A 14297-nucleotide genomic window follows, 5' to 3' on the forward strand; every position below is an offset into this window, starting at 1 on the left:
CTCATATGTATATTTAAACTATAAATTAATAAAGACCTTGATTTTAGTACTTAGCTAACATAAATGAATGAGGTGGTAGGGTAGCTCAATCACTTATAATGACCACAAGACTCATGCCTCTGTCTTATTTTTAACTGTCCCTGATGGATTTGTCTGGCAAACACATTCCATATTCCCACAAATCGTTCTGGAGAAGCAAGAGAGAGTGAAAGAGAAAGCAGCAGGGAGGAAGGGAGGAAAGAAAAAAGAAGGAGGAAAGAAAGAAAGATTCCATGTGTGGGGCATGAGTGTGGGTTGGGTTGGCAAGCCAAGTAAGTTTTGGGAAGCCAATTTTTTGCCTACCCAGAGCTTGTCCAGGCTTGTCCTAAGGCTGCATTGCAAAACGGGTAGTGATTTCTCTGCCAAGCATATTATTGGAATGAGTGGAGTCCCAGACCTGACTAATGTTTTCTTGTTGGCCCTCTTACTTCATTAGCACAAACATCTGAGGCTGTGGTGGTTAGAAGTGTGCTCCTCAAACATCCCAAATTTCCTGCTTTTTGTTTCTCAATTCCTTGATGTTTACTATCCAGTTTAAGAGCTGCTGACCTCTGCCCTACCCGGCACTAGCCCTGTGGATCATAAGTCCTTTTGCCTTTCAGAACCACCATTCCATGCACAGCTACATCCATGCAGAGTCTAGATATTAAGATTAATGACCCATGACAATTCAGCACCTTATTGAGAGATTCGTCTGGGGCAGGTACTTCATCATTTGAGGCTGCCCTATGTTTGGGCAACCTTTGGGATTAAGAGAAGAAATGGTTCTGATTGGTCATTTCAGTTCCACTGATCCTTAGGCACAGTAACAGGACAAGCTAAGGTCTGAAAGTGTTGGTTGTGCCAAGGAAGCCATATGTAGCTAGATAATAGTTGATTCACTTGATTCCAAGAATGTATAACCATCCAAAATCATGAAATTTTATAGCTAGACATCTAGTTTGATCCTTTCATTTTACATATTTACCGACAGAATTGAGGTCTGGAGATTTTAACTTTTCCCAGCTGATGGGCAGAGACTGGAACGAGCTTTGGTTACAGTCCAGTGGAAACTAAGTGTAACCAAAGAGGTTACACACAATTAGTAAAGGTTTAATGATGGGACTTTAAGTTCTCATAAACTTGAAAGTAGCACTCTGGGATAGGAGAACTGCAGTCACTAGAAAGGTGTATGATAAAATCGAAGAGACAACTCCAGGCTCTTCCAGAGTTAGGCTGAAGATTCCTCGAGACCTGTGTCTCATTCATAGCTCACAGGGGAGCTTTCTGATTGCAAACTCAAAACTCCTAAACGCCCTGAGATTAGAACTGGAGTACACTGGAGGGCAGAGAAGACTATTCTAATCAGCAAAGACTGATCATTTGAATTTAATTGACAAACTTGAGTTTCTAGAATTACGTACTGAGGACTCCAGAGTCATGAAAAGTAATCTAAGATAGAAAATAACCCTTATTCTTATTCTTTCTTTGTGGAACATTATTAAAAAATTCAGTACATAGGTAGCTATCTTATAATGAGGTAAAAATAACGAAGTTATTAATAAATAACAAACACCACTATAATATATTGCAATAGAATGAAGTTGTGATATATTTAATCAATTAGAATATAATATTATAATCAGCTGTAAAAATAGTTCCTAGGAATTTAAACGTTAGTAAGGTTACCAACTTATTGACAAGTTCCTTAAATAAAAAACAAAAGTTTTAAGATGTGAAATAAAGTATCAGGTTTATTTTTTATCATCTACCATACTCAAAACAGACCCTTTGTTTTCTCTCACAGGTACTAGCAAGGGTTATTCTGTTGCTGCCAGGAGATCTGGGTACGGGATGGCCAAATTAAGATCAGATGACTGTTCTGGTAAAATAAGAGTTCTGAGACTGGGGATTCAGCAAGAGGAAAACATTCACATCTCTCTTATAGGAAAGTTATTAATGGTGTTGGCTATTTAGAAGAAAAAAGAAAGGTAGATGAAGAACCAAATTAGTGCTTAATTACAACAAATGTTCTATTAAACACTACGTATAAAACAAACTATAATATCAATAATATAAACCAATTTAAATAGCTTTTAGCAAATGAACAAACATTCTTCTCTAAGACTGTAAATTTTATGTAAAATAATACAATGCAGGACAGAGACTGGAATGTTCCATGAAACAGAAGGACTTTCAAAACTTTTTGTCCTGAGAGAAACATACGCCAGGAAAATCATTACATGATGAAATAATCTATCTTCATCCTGTCATGGAAAACACCAGAAAGTTGCTCTAGCTTTTTTTTTGCTTACTTGGAGGTAGATTATATAGTAGTGCACATGTTTAGTGAAAATATATGTATGGAACATAACACCTCTTGAGAACACCATCACAACAGTGAAGACTTACATGATATTTAGAGAGCCATACACTTTGTTGTTTAAGGAATAGTCTTAAATATCATAATCACCAATTGAATAGAACATAATGCCTGACTAGGTCCTTGCTCCCTCAATGATCAGACAATTGTGTCAGTGGATTTTTATATGATTAATGGGCTAAAGATGGTCCAGTTTAATACTTACCCCTGAGAAAATTTGGATAGAAGTTCAACACTTTGCAAGTTCTAAATGTGATTTTCAGATTGGCTTACCCAGGGTTCTCTGGAGTAAGCTTTTGTGACATGAAAAGGAGAGATGCAAGTTCCTTTCTTTGAAGAATGAATTCTAAAATAATTATGCTTCTTTAAAAGAAGTTTATTGCCACAGAAGTTAGACAGTAGAAGGTTTCCACTCTGTGAGGAAGTAAGTAAGTCCTGGGGTAATGTACATTGATTCTACCTTGACCTTCATACGATTCCTCAACTATATCCTCTTGAATAGTTTTTATTAAGGCTGTTGAAATGGCCTGATCACTTTTCAATTTTCTTATTATGCTATTCCTTTATGACACACAAATCTCTTTGAAATAGAGAAAAAGTAAAGGATAAAATTTGAAAGTGCAACTTAGATTTGGGCTACCTAGTCTCTTAAAGTTCTAGGCTCAGATTCCTAAACATTGTAAAAAGGAGAAGTATATTTAGATAATCTTTTAAAAAATTTTATGCATGTAAACATGAAACACAATTAATACGTAATCCATTCTTCTTAAGACAATAAATAGGTGAGGAACTTCTGCTTATGTCCACATAAGGAGACTGGAAATCCCTTCTCCAAAAAATAATGATAGGGACCAGTCCAGTGGCACAGTGGTTAAGTGCACACGTTCTGCTTTGGCGGCCCGGGGTTCACTGGTTTGGATCCCGGGTGCGGACATAATACCACTTGGCAAGCCATGCTGTGGTGGGCATCCCACATATAAAGTAGAAGAAGATGGGCACGGATGTTAGCTCAGGGCCAGTCCTCCTCAGAAAAAAGAGGAGGATTGGCAGCAGTTAGGTCAGGGCTAATCTTCCTCAAAAAAAAAAAATGATAAATTGACAAAAACAACCATTTTAGCACTCTGAAAATCGACCAAAGGCATACAACAATCTGAGGAAGTGTTTAGGATTGAAAAACTGCTGAACTTTGAGTAAAAATAATGAGAATTTGTGGCATTCTGGCCTGAAGCTGCCCCCTTCTGCTCCCCTCTCAGTAAGGACAGAGGTTTTGTAGAGGCAGAGCAGGCCATGGGGACTGGCAGCTTTTCTGTCACGGTAAGTGTAAGCTCACTCAATTTAGAGTGGTGGGAGACAACCACTCCCAGCCACACAGAGATTCATTGGCAGAGGACAGAAGCCTTACTGGCTTAAGGTGTTAAATACAACTTCTGTCCAGTTACTAAGCCAGGCAGACATGGGGAAACCCTTTGGAAACTAGGCTTAGAAATGAAAACAACCATATGTGTGCATAGATATACTATATATACACATATATGTATATATATTTACTCTGCTCAGTTAAAAAATATAGAGATATATGGACATAGAGATAAATATATAGATATATGGTATATAATATATAAATATATATAGATATAAGTGTATCTCTATATATGTATACATATGTCTACATCTATATATTTTTTTAAATGGAGCAGAGACACCAGCACATCAAATGGCTAGGGAGAAAAATTTCACAAGTTTAGACTGGGCAAGTTACAAAAATCAGCAACAGCAATAATCTTCAGAAGTAAAAACAAATCAGAATCTAGAATCATTAAAATATATTGTCTAATACATCCAATTTTCAACAAAATAAATTATGAGATGAGCAACAAAACAAGAATACATGACCTATATTCAGGAAATAAGGCAGTCAATAGAAACAGTCTCTGGTTGCCCCTAAATGTTAGATTTTTCACACAAAAAATACAAAGCACTTATAAAAAGCATCAATGTAGCTCAAAGAACTAAAGTAAACCATATTGAAGAATTAAAGGAAAGTATGACAGCAATGAATCAACAAATAGAAATTTTCAGTAAAGTGATAGAAATTAGAAAGAAGAACCAAATGCATATTCTTGATGTGAAAATTAAATGAAAACTTCACTAGAAGCTCTCAATAGCAGATTCAAGATGGCATAAAAAAGAGTCAGTGAACTTGAAGACAAATCAGTAGAAATTATCCAAGCTGAGGAACCAGACCTGTGGGACAACATCAAGTGTACCAATATCCATGTAATGTGAGATCAACAAGAATAGGAAAATGAGAAGGGGGAGAAAAAATATTTGAAAAAATAATGACTGAAAACTTACCAAATTTGATTAAAAAACATTAATCTGTATATCCAACAGGCCTGATGAACCCCAAATAGATAAACTTCCTACATGAAACTCTCCTCCCTGGCTTTCTGTGATTGTGTACTCTCTTGGGTCCCCTCACACCTCCATGACTGTTCCTCCTTTGTATATTTTTCTTCTTCACTCCTTTTTTGCTCAGTGAGTGTATTTTAAAATGCCATGAAACTCTTATCTTTCTATACTACATACTCTCACATAGAAATTCCACCCATTTTCCTAGACTATCAGTAAAGAGACTTTCAAATCTTATAACATGGCTTCTGTATTTCCATTGCCTGGTTAAATATCTTTTCTTGGGTATTTCACTAGCCTCCTAACTGCAGAACGGAGATTCTTCTTCTGTTATTCCATATTTCTATAGTAGCATTAGCTATGAGTGGGCAAGAGGCAACTGAGTTGCTAAGTCTTGCCAATCCTACTGACAATTTTTTCCTTCTTATTCATTCCCACTGCTACTTTCCTAGTTCAGGATTTCATTACTTTCTCACCCAGATTAATTCAACAGCAATAACTGGCTTTCATGACCCTGCTCTTTTCTCTTTTTAATCTATCCAAACCATAGTAGTCAGATTAATATTCCTAAAGCATAGCTGTGATCATTTCACTCCCTGTTAAAACAACAACAAAATAATAGTTTCCCATGGCTCAAAAAATGAAATCTGAGTTTGTGAGCAGAACATTCCTTTCTAAACTGTATTTACCACTTCCCTTCACCAACCCCAAATTCCATTTGAGAAAAAAATTTGTAGACTTTTCTCAACTCAACTGAAATAATCCAAGAGGTTTCAAAAGAGAGAGAGAAAGAAAAAAATGGAGGAAAAGGTTATTACTTGTGGGTGGGTACATGTTCCCTGACAACTTGTAAACGTTCTAAGATTTAATATTATGTAAGTTCTTGGAAAGCGTAGAGTGGCCACATCAGCTATGAAAGATGAAAAGTTCAGGACACGTGGCCATGGAATATGGTGAGCAGATGGACAGGGTTTGGGTGGAGGAGATCCCACCCTGGACTTTTCCAGCCAGTTACAAACAGGAAGACAAATTAATTTATCTACTGAACAGGAGTATGTTGCTAATAAGTAGATACAGATGAACAGAGCTTCTAGCACAGGGCATGTGAGATAGATAACACAAAAATGAGAGCAAACATTTCTAGAATACTCAGTTTTGCTATTTGGAGCCATAGAGAAACTTGTAGCTCGAAGATGGACCTGGCCAAAGATGTCTGGGCAGCCCTCAGAGGTCCAGAGACCCTTGACAATGGGAAGCTAGAGAATCTTAGCTGGTTTGAAACTGCTTTGTTTTTATAACATGCTGCTGCCTCTACAGTGCTTTGCTGAAAAATGGAACGAGCTTTCTATTATTCTACAGCTTTGTAAATGGAATAAGCTACATGGATTTTGCAAATTAGGTAACAAAACTCTACAGATGCTGGTTGGGTGTGGGTCAAATTGTTTAGCAAAGACTTCTACTCTCTCTGTATTTATGCCAAAGGTAATCTTTGGTTCAGTCTATGAATTATAATGAATTCTAAATTCATAAGATCCAAATTTAAAATGTTTCACTGTGAACAGATGCATATTCATTAAAGATAGATGAAGCCAGAAAAGAAAGATTAATCAGGGCATCAAACAGACGTGAAAAATAACAAACGTCTCGTTACAGGAAAGAACTGATGAAGTTTATTCTCTGTGGCTATTGTTGTTTCTCTTATCTGAGACAATCAAGGTAATTGCAAAATTTCTGCTTCAGTTGCTAAAGATGTAATCTTCAGAGTTATACAAAATTCTATAATGTCCCCAAAAACTGCCACGGGTATTATTAAATGCAGGAGCAAAATGTCTAAAGAAATCAAAACAGACTTATATTCAATACCCTCAGAACCATTTTTTAAAAAACCAAATCACACAAGACATTTTTGCTTACGAACAGTCATTAAGTATGTAAAACCATTTTACTATATATATCTGAAATCTCAGACTTGATCGAAACATAGTTTTTCTAAATCTTCAACCTTTATTTGACCTCAAGACTCTCTGTAATCATCAGTATTATCAATGTTTTTCAATTTATCCAGAATAATTCTGCAATTAGAGCATTTCTAATTCTAAACGATGAATAATGACCCTATTGCAAAATTTAGCAAATATAAATCCTGCACAAAGCAACTTTTCTTATATACGTTTTCCTCATATATGAGAGGTGCTGTGGCATGGCAGTGAGGAGCAGGGGTTCTGGAGTCAGATTATTTAGATTTATATACTGCCTCTACTATTTATCAGCTGTGTGACATTGAGCAAATATTTATTGTCTGTGCCTCAGCTTCCTTATCTGTAAAATAGGTGTAATGATAGCATTTACAGCTCATAGGGATATTGCATTTAACAAAGTAAAATGTAAACATGGGTGTTACCAGCAAATCATGAGCATTAGCTCTTCTCATTAGTGTCATAAATATGAATATATCTGTATCATATAGTCATTAATACTTTTTTGCAACAAAGGCTATGAACTTAGCCTAAAGTACATAGTCAGATATTTTGAGCACCATATAATTATCCCAATAAAATTTGATGTTGTTTTTTTCTTTAAAACTTAGAAACAAATATAGCAGGTCACATGTCACCCAGATAAAATGGATTATATATTAGTTTAAAAATAATGCGTCTTCATTATTAACACAAATTGCAGAAATTATAGCTTACCATTACCTTGAGATGAGCAGGATTTAGGCTAAAATTAGCTCTATCACATTATTTAACATCTTGCAGGCCTGAGTATCATTCTCTCATTCAACTGTTTAGATTCTGTCTAGGTCATCATGAACCTTTTCAACAGGAATGTACGTTCTGCTAATATACTGCAAGATACTCATTTTTAGATTTTTCTTCTATAAAACAGAGATATATTTATTATTATGTATAGCCAAAATAAAATTCTTCCTGGATACCAAAGGAGTTGACACGCGGTTTCTGGCTTTGAGGGTTCACTTCCATAAATTTGTCAACGGCTTTATCAAATTGATATTCACATATTCATGGTCAACAGAATCAGTTCAGCCAGGTTTGTCGATCTATCTTCATTCATAGTTGATTGAAGGACACTTTTCATTTATTTTAATTTGAAATGTTTCTTTTACATGAAGAAAGATATACAATTGGTTAGGAAAGCTTTAAAATAAGGATGAGTTTACCAGAGATTCAAAAAAGTCCCATTTCACAGTAAATTCCAGAAATTACAATAAGCATCTGTGTCTTTGTTCTTTGGAATCAGTTCTAACACCTTTCAAATATTTCTGCAGTTGAAAATTTTCCACTAAAATACCTTCACCAGAAAATTCATCATAAATTTCTATTATATTTGGTAAAATTCTCCAGAGTTTGTAATGGATTGAGGATTATTTGAGCTCACTTCAGGCTCAGTTCGTATCTCTAACCTCTGTGGTACTATGTAACCCTGTGTTTAAACATAGATTCAAAATAAACAGCTATAGCACAGTGTTATGAAAAAGCAAAAACAGAACTTGGCTGCTTTTTCTTGAAATAAACATGTGCAGCTGAGTTCACGTGCAGGGAAGTTAGAATTACTTCCATGTCAAATATTATGTTTACTAAAGAATAAGTAATAAAAAACATGGTAATTTTCAGCTTACATATATATTGTTAAATGTCAGTAACTGTAGCAGTTGTTTAGAACTTAGACCAACAACGAAAATTTTTTTTTCAGAGAGGAGTCGTATCATTGCCATTGTTTAGAATTGTCAGGGCATAGTTATAATAAAAAGCAGACTGGTATTTACTATTATTTTATTTTATTCCTTTCAAATTTTCTACACTCAAAGCACTCCCTTATTGCCTATACTAGGGGTAGACCACTCCCACCATCCCGTCCTTGGTACACCACCGGCTGGATGAGAAAAAGAATGAGGGAAGCTGAAGAGGAGCATTCATTTCCTTTTAACTAGCAGGGTAAAAAATCTTCTGGAATTAAGAGATTCCAAGTAATTATAAGAATAATGAAGTGGCTTGTTGATTCATTTCTGGAAATATTCATAAAAAATACAAATTACATTCCCTTTTGCTTCTTCCCTAGGCTTGTTTAAATCATTACAGTGTGCCTTATTTTTGCTTATCTGCTGTCACTGGCAGTGGAGTAGTAGAACTTACTCTGATGCAATGGAGCAGATAACCAACTGTTACACCAAGATTAAAAATTTTGGCAAAGCAAACAAATCTCTGAAGTACCATTTGTGGTATTTCCTGGCCTTATCTGACACTTTAGCACTCTATCACATACTAAAGGGAGGTGAAAGTATTCTGCTCAATATATGCACATCCTCTTGGATCTGGAAAGGAAATATTTGAGAAATTTAATTAAAGTGTAAGTGAATCATAATGCAAATCTCAGTAGGCTGTAGCAAATGATAAGTTTCTGGTTCATAGTTTAAAGAAAGGAAATAATAACTTAAGATATGGTACAATTCTAAGATCCTAAGAATGTAGTATTGCCTAAATTGTAGTAAGTAAAATAACTGGAAAAACAGCATTAAATCTTTTTGCAATCAAATTTTCCACTAACTAAAATGATTACATCTTATATGTGTTCTGTGCTTCATGGACAAATTTGGTTGAAAGAACTACTCTGTCTTTCTTAATGGTCACAAAATAAATAGAAGAAATACCCATTTGGTACTTCCTGTTTGGTTCTGTTGATGGACTAATGTTCCTCTTGCTACAGCAATTGAGGATGTTTGTATTCTCGACTCCACCACAGAGAAGCAGGAAAGAATCTGAACTTTGATGACTTGTACTTCTGGCTTTGATGTGCTGCTCTGGCCTCTGTGGTTGAAGTGCGCTGTGCAGAGGAACAGACTTGAACTTGTACTAACGGTAATGAAAACGCCAATCAAGAGTCTGACATTTAGCAGTTGTGTCTCTTAGTCTACTTGTGTAAGAACATAATTTCTGTAGTAACACATGTAATAGTTTCAATTGCCCTCAAAATTAGGCAGGTAAAATATACAACAAGGCATTTTCTAAAAAATAGATATAACGTGGTTAATGAGGTAGGAAGCATACACCAATAATGGGTCCATCAATAACAAATAGAAATATTTACCAGGAGCATTTCAGAGTCAACTATTACGAGAATGCTTTAAAATTTGAACTCTAAATACCCTGAAATCCCAGTGATTTCAATCCTTTGGACATCAACTATAGTTCTTCCAGCAAAATATTTGCCTGAGATCCTGACAAGAAAATCCATCCTTCTCTTCCAACTGTAGCCTTTCTGGAATCCCAACATCATGAGAGACAGTTCAGGATCAGTTACGACCTCCCCAGGTCACAGTTGGGAGCTCAAGACTTTATTCGAACCCTTCCCCTTAACCACACCCTCCTCTTCCCTTGTTACTTCTTCACCTTGTGATGGAAGACAGGGAGAAATCCATGAAACATTTATTTTAATTTTCTACTAGGAAATAATCCCATAAAGTCTTTGACTCGCCTCTTTCTGTACTTAAGGGCCAATAGCTTACTCTTTGTGATGCACTGTGTAACTAAGTAACTGAGAAAAACAGGGTCTGTTCTGGAAAAGAGTGGCACTATACCAGCTGGAGATACCTCACCCTGCTATTCCTTGTTCTTTCCTTTCCATACTGTCTGCACTGCACTTTCCGTACTATCTCCACCAACTTCGCTTTAGCGGAAAACCTATCTATTTTCCCCGGAGTTAGAAGGCCTCCATATTTGAAGATCACACAAATGACCCCCAAAATCAGCCTCTAGGCTACAGTTTAGTAAATGTGAAATGTCATGAAAATCTAACGGCCTGACTAATCATTTTGAAGAGTCTATTTTGGGTTAGATTTTGACTAGGGCTATCCCTCTTTATAGACTGTTCCACTGGAATGGCTTTAGGAAAATATATTTATTTTCTCATCTCTCTAGCAGTTTTTCTGCTTCGTTTTGCTCTTACACACTATTTCCCCCATGTAGGTTTTGATACATTCTACTTTCATTCTGTTAAGTCTTCACCCTCATTCATGGTTTGTAGCTCCGTAGTAAATTTCAGGGAGCACCCAATGTCTTTACATTGGACAAATGAAGAGAGAACCGAACGGTTTTCTTGGCTAAGCAAAAGAGACACCAAGTATGAGTGTGGTGAGTCAGGATTTGGCTGCCTTAGCATCAGCCAAAAGATACCCAGAGTGCCACAGCACTGGATGGAAGTACATGGCAATGAAGAGAGACAGATGGTCAAACAGCATAATGTTGGCATCATTTAAATATTATCAGTAAAATCTAAAGAGGTGAACTGACGTGAAGATCATAGTAACTGCCAAAAGATTTCGTCACTCTTGGCACCAGCAGCCTGTAGGGTATTTCAAACATAAAAGTCTTTCTTTCAAGGAAAGAGCTGAAGGGAACCCTTACCTCAGATTTTCCTTTCTTCTCTAGAGGCTCTCACTCCTCCAGCTTCTCGCCTTCCTCTCCTCTGAGCTCCTCCAGGTTGCGGGCTCTCTCTCAGCTGCTATAGTGATGGGCCAGGAAAATATCTGCATGCATGCTGTAAGTCAGACAGAAAATTATAAATGGGCTATGCATTTGAGAAGGCAGAATTGCAAATCAGAGAGTAGTTGTCTTTACATGGAAGGCAGAAGAAAATCACACAACATGATTCAGAACATCACAGTGTGAGAAACAGAAGTTGTATAAACATCTTAACTTCTTAGGAGACCATCTACCTACCCTGGTTGTAGCACAGAACACTAGTTTCTATGAAAAATGATGAAAGGTACAAGAAATTTGGGGATAAAGGCAAGGCAGAAGGTACAAACAAATTATTCTATATAATTTCTCTAATAAAACAAGGGAGAGAACCCGTATGTTTATAATTAAGCCCACCCCTAGAACTTTGGAGATAGTGTTTTACACCAGTCCTTATCTAGGAGTACACATGACAACTTGTGATGGACATTTTCACAAATATGCTTGGCCTGACCCAGACCTGCTAAAACAGTGTCTGAGAGTGAGGCCTTGGGACTTTGCAAAATTCAGGCAACCAGTAGTCTCACTCTTCTGGGATTTCCTTTTGTAAAAAATCCATCTCTTTCCAGTACTTTGGGAGCTTTGGTATCTGAAGGACTCCTCTGATACCACCAACCATGATCCTGGGATGCAAACACCTGGCCCTAGGCTTTCAGGTGACTGGCCACCCCAGAAGGGTTATTTCCCATCCTGGGTGGACCAGTAAACTCTGCTGCATCCCAAACCACCTAACACTGAAATGGGTGGTGTGTGTCCCCACTTGGCCTCCAACTGTCATGCAAAGGGATCATGGGCACTTGTTATTAGAGCCTCAAGGTGCAAATATGAAATGGGATAAACTGAGAGAAAACTTAGAAGCAGACGAGTAGGAGAGCACACACCATGTCCTGAGACTTCATTACCCACAGTTCAGGCCAGGCAGACAAGGACTGCACGCACCCTCAGAAGAATGACACTCTGTCCCTGTAATGCTCTAGCTATTGATAGGGATGAGTAGGGGAGCACAGTGAACATCTATGCAATGGAAGGACATGGTCAAATTATCAGCTTGTTCTTTCCTTGAGCTAGCTCAAGCTGGTTGAGCTACAAATTGACCATGGGCGTTTGGGGGAGCCGGGGTGGGGGGGATATAATGGGCCTCCAAGCCACCTGGATTTGTCTACTGTTGGTGTCCAACAAAGCCAGACTCTTTTTGTGCTTTATATATATATCACTGCACACAATCCTCAGTCCTCAGAACAACCTTGTGAAGGTTCCAAAGCTACATCACCGGCAACAACTTCTAAGTCAACCACGGTTTCCCTGCTGATGAAGGCTGATGGAGACCTGAGACTCACAGGTGGATTCAAACAGCTGTCAGAGGTGGAGTTGGGATTACAATGTGAGTTTGACTCCCAAATTCATATTCTTGTCATGAATCCAAACCACCAACTGCCAGCAAGTTACTCGTTCCCAGCTATTAAGGCAGACTAGGGAAAATAGGCAAAATATTCTTATTTTCCTAATCGTGCCTGCTGTTGCGTGCATCTTGGAGGCAGGCCAAAAACTAAGGAAAATCTTCCCACCCACCATTGGCAAGATGATTAAATAAGATATCAATAAAGTCACATCAAAATGATGGTGGAGTGGGTAGGAGAGGCCAACAGCAGACACGGCTTTGGGACCTGTATTTCCTGTGTATGAGAATAAAGACAATCCCTTTGAAGGATGGAGGTGAGGAGTGGGAGGGGGAATCTATTGACTGCTGAGTTCAGACATAGGCGAGCTTTTACTGGAAAGTCAGGGACACCCACCCAGAATAAGTCATGATTAAACTGAGATGTGAAGGTGGAGTAGGATTTAGCTATGTGGAAAGGTGAGGACTGAAGACAACTGCGAAGACCTGTGAACAGAAGAGAGAAGGACATATGCAAGAAGCTAAGAGTTCACCAACGTGTCTGGAGTGAAGAGAGTGAAAGGGAAAGCCATCAAAAGTTGAGGCTGTGAAGGTGAGCAAGCACCAAATCAGACAGAGCCTTATAGGCCATATTGAAGATGCTGTCTGTACCCTAAGGCCATAAGAAGGCATTGTAGGGTTTTAAGTAAGACGAGGATACAATCAGATTCACATTTCCCCTTTCCCATTTTCTCTCCCCATTTTTTCTCATAGGTGTTTACTCTAATAAATTTCTTGCACAGTTAACCCTGAATTGGTGTCTGCGTCTTGGAGAATCTACACTAACAAAAACTCAACAACTTTTAAAAGAAGCAAATGAGTTAAGGTATCTGCACAGCACATTAAACAAACAAAAAAAAAGCGATGCTCAATCAACTTCACAGGAATCTGTTAAACACTTTCTTTTCTGTAATTAGTTGTAGGATCAGGAAGTCACCTGTAGCAAAACCAAATACCAATCTTCCTGGGCTGGCTATTACTTCAGGCCACTCAGCACCACGTTCCATTGCACTGTTGTGGTGAAGATTATCTCTCAACTTGAAGGGATAATGCTTCACCAGAAAGTATTTTCTTTAAAGTCCTACTTATCTAGTAGAGCATGGTTCATTAATTAATAGCTGTGAAAGAAACAATTTCCTAAAGTCCATTCCCTGGGGAGGTTTAGACTGTCCGTTTATTGTTAGACACATATATCTGAAAGGGAAGTATAATCTTGAAATTATTAATTACTATTTTAATATAAATAGTGATAACACTTTCTATCTTACTGGGATATTAGAGTAGTATTCCATTTCTTTGCTCATACACATTATGGTATTTCTTGTAGATAAGATATATAATACATGCTAGAGAATAGAGTATTTAGGCAGATGGTTAAATCATTAAATGGTTAAACTGATTTTACACCATGTAGATTATTTTATACTTCATTATCAGACTAGAGTAAACTCTCTAGTTATGAGTTACGGATCAATCCTACGTCATTAGGATTAGTTGGAAAGTCTTTATAGAA

At 37.3% G+C, this 14297-nt stretch overlaps 1 long non-coding RNA gene across 3 annotated transcripts in view; it reads right to left on the reverse strand.

Moving 5' to 3' along the window:
• Positions 1 to 6513: 6513 nt before the first annotated feature.
• Positions 6514 to 14297, reverse strand: part of LOC124246485 (uncharacterized) — a 37307-nt gene continuing 29523 nt past the window's right edge. For 2 of the 3 annotated variants that reach the window (XR_006890505.1, XR_006890506.1), the window contains exons 2-3: positions 11236 to 11368; positions 6514 to 9655 (exon numbers count right to left, since the gene is read on the reverse strand). This is a non-coding gene — a long non-coding RNA (uncharacterized LOC124246485). The remainder of the gene's footprint in view (positions 9656 to 11235; positions 11369 to 14297) is intronic. The other variant, XR_006890507.1, reaches the window with a different exon arrangement.

The sequence above is a fragment of the Equus quagga genome, chromosome 11 (genome assembly GCF_021613505.1).
Source record: "Equus quagga isolate Etosha38 chromosome 11, UCLA_HA_Equagga_1.0, whole genome shotgun sequence".
In the NCBI taxonomy this organism is placed as follows: domain Eukaryota; kingdom Metazoa; phylum Chordata; class Mammalia; order Perissodactyla; family Equidae; genus Equus; species Equus quagga.